This window comes from Eptesicus fuscus, chromosome 3 (assembly GCF_027574615.1).
Source record: "Eptesicus fuscus isolate TK198812 chromosome 3, DD_ASM_mEF_20220401, whole genome shotgun sequence".
Classification (NCBI taxonomy): domain Eukaryota; kingdom Metazoa; phylum Chordata; class Mammalia; order Chiroptera; family Vespertilionidae; genus Eptesicus; species Eptesicus fuscus.
The window spans coordinates 89,680,037-89,683,100 of NC_072475.1; the positions used below are offsets into that span (position 1 = coordinate 89,680,037).

The 3,064-nt window shown below is 41.2% G+C and overlaps 1 pseudogene; it reads left to right on the plus strand.

Moving 5' to 3' along the window:
• The first annotated feature begins 779 nt into the window (after positions 1 to 779).
• On the plus strand, positions 780 to 2,102 carry LOC103296692 (proliferation-associated protein 2G4-like; annotated as a pseudogene).
• The last annotated feature ends 962 nt before the right edge of the window (positions 2,103 to 3,064 follow it).

Genomic DNA, 3,064 nt, shown 5'->3' on the forward strand with positions numbered 1-3,064 from the left:
TGACACTTTTTTCAGTTTTTAAAAAGGAATCTGTAAAAATGATGACCAACCACCTTTCACTTACTTTTCCCATTTTCATTTAAAATGGCTACATCCAACATGTATGTACATATACACAGAAACAACAGAAAATCTTTGGAAAATCATTGTTATCAACAGGCTTTAGGACCATCCCCCTACCTGTGTTCTATTCATAGAGAAATGGACAAAATGGCAGCATTCCATCTGGTTTTCCCCACTGTGTTTCAAATATGCCATCTGGTCTATTTTCCATAATTCTATTCATCTCTTCCCACTATCTAAAGAGAAAGTAAAAGAAATCCTAAATTTACCTGATTCCATGAGAAGTATTTATTGCAGAGTTATTACTAAAATGATGTTTTTCTACAATCCCTTTTCTCTGACTCAGTATTATTCTAGGGCAAGCATGTCAAACTCAAAGGCTAACATGGGCCAAATAAACAAGGTTTAAGTTTACGTGGGCCGCGAAAAATCAAAAGCTTCAATTTTTATAGAAACGTAGGTTTATTTAGATAGAGATGTGCTGAATACAAAGGGCTGAAATAAACGAGTAATCATTAACATAAAATAATAGAACATGGTCCCAGCGTGCCCTGCACCTCAGCCTGCTGGCTCCCCACTTCTCGCTCTCGCCCTCCCTCTCCCCGCTCCCCTGCTCTCCTCTTGAATCTAAGGGGCTCTGGCCACAGCTTGTGTCTAGGGAAGGAGACCCAGGCGGAGGCCCAAGGGAACAAGGCTGCAGTGGTAGTGGCGGGAAGATGTTGGGCGAGGATGAGCAACACGAGAACACGAGCAAACTATCCCCGAGGAACGAAGACCTGGTCGTGACCAACTGTAAGGGGGAGGGGGGTGCTGACATCACCAACCGGGTCTTTGGTGGAAGCTCAGGTGTGTGGGTGCTGAACCTGTGTGAGAAAGGTGATGCCAAGATTATGGAAGAGACAGGGAAAATTTTCAAGAAAGAAAAAAGAATGAAGAAAGGTATTGCCTTTCCCACTATTTCAGTAAATAACTATGTATCTCACTTCTTCCCTTTGATGAGCGACCAGGACTAGATTCTCAAGGAAGGTGACTTGGTGAAAATAGATCTTGGAGGTCCATGTGGATGGCTTCATCGCTAATGCAGCTCACACTTTTGTGGTTGGTGTTTTTCAGGGGACCCAAGTGACAGGGAGGAAAGCAGATGTCATTAAGGCAGCTCACCTTTGTTCAGAAGCTGCCCTCTGCCTGGTCAAACCTGGAAACCAGAACACACAAGCGACTGAAGCCTGGAACAAGGTTGCCCATTCATTTAATTGCACGCCAATAGAAGGTATGCTGTCACACCAATTGCAGCAGCGTGTCATGGATGGAGAGAAAGCCATTATCCAGAATCCCACAGACCAGCAGAAGAAGGACCACGAGAAAGCTGAACTTGAGGTACATGAAGTATATGCTGTGGATGTTCTCGTCAGCTCAGGAGAGGGCAAGGCCAAGGATGCAGGACAGAGAACCACTATTTATAAACGAGATCCTTCTAAACAATATGGCCTGAAAATGAAAACTTCACGTGCCTTCTTCAGTGAGGTTGAGAGGCGTTTTGATGCCATGCCGTTTACTTTAAGAGCATTTGAAGACGAGAAGGCCCAGATGGGTGTGGTGGAATGCACCAAACATGAACTGCTGCAGCCATTTTTGTTCTGTATGAGAAGGAGGGCGAATTTGTTGCCCAGTTTAAATTACAGTTCTGCTCATGCCCAAGGGCCCCCAGGCGGATAACCAGTGGTCCCTTTGAGCCTAACCTTTACAAGTCTGACAAGGAGGTCCAGGATGCAGAGCTAAAGGCCCTCCTCCAGAGTTCTGCAAGTCAGAAAACCCAGAAAAATAAAAAAAAAGAAGGCCTCCAAGACTGCAGAGAATGCCACCAGTGGGGAAACATTAGAAGAGAATGAAGCTGGGAACTGAGGTGGGTCCCATCTCCCCAGCTAGCTGCTCCTGCCTCATCCCCTGTCCACCACACCCCAGGCTCTGAAGTGCAGTTCGTCTTCTCTACCCAGGACCATCAGCAGAGCAGGGGTCTCCCTGCCCCCATCCCAGTCCCCCAACCCTTTCAACTGATTCTGGTCTTGGGAGGTCAGGCTTCCCAGCCACCAAAGACTACTTTAACTAGAAAAGAGAAATTGAACAATAAAATCAGGAGTAAAAATTAAAAAAAAATAGAACATTTTCATAAATATTAATATTTTTTCTGCCCTAGCCAGCTTGGTTCAGTGGATAGAACATTGGCCTGCAGACTGAAGGGTTGTGGGTTTGATTCTGGTCAAGGGCATATACCTGGGTTGAGGGCTCAATCCCCAGTAGGGGACGTACAGGAGGCAGCTGATCAATGATTCTCTCTCATCATTGATGTTTCTATCTCTCTATCCCTCTCCCTTCCTCTCTAAAATCAATAATATATATATATATATATATATATATATATATATATACATATACATATATATGTATATGTATATACATATATATGTATATATATATACATATATATATATATATATATACATATATATGTACATATATATACATGTATATGTATATGTATGTATATATATGTATATATATAAAATAAAAAATTTATTTTAAAAAATTAATATTTTTTCTTGAACATTAACTTATCAGACACTGAATAACTACACAAATTAATAAGTGTAATGCAAATAAACCTATTTTTCTTGTTCTCTGAAAGTGAAATATTTTCTGTTGCACACACCAAACAAGTCCGTGCAATTCTAATGATGTGTCAATTGGCTGATAAAATATTTGCTGCTAGTATTAGTGGAGAGAAATGGTGCGCCTGTACGTAAAGCATGGAAGGGAGATGGATGCAACACGATTATAGTAATCAGTCATTAGCGAACATTGTAGTTCATTATTAATAATTATGTATAGCAGGATATTGTAAAAATTAAGTTACAAAATTTTTATTAAAATGTCTCTTACATACTGTTATATTTGCTTGGCTGCAAAAATATTCATTGTTTGACTGCATGCGGCCTGCAGCCCG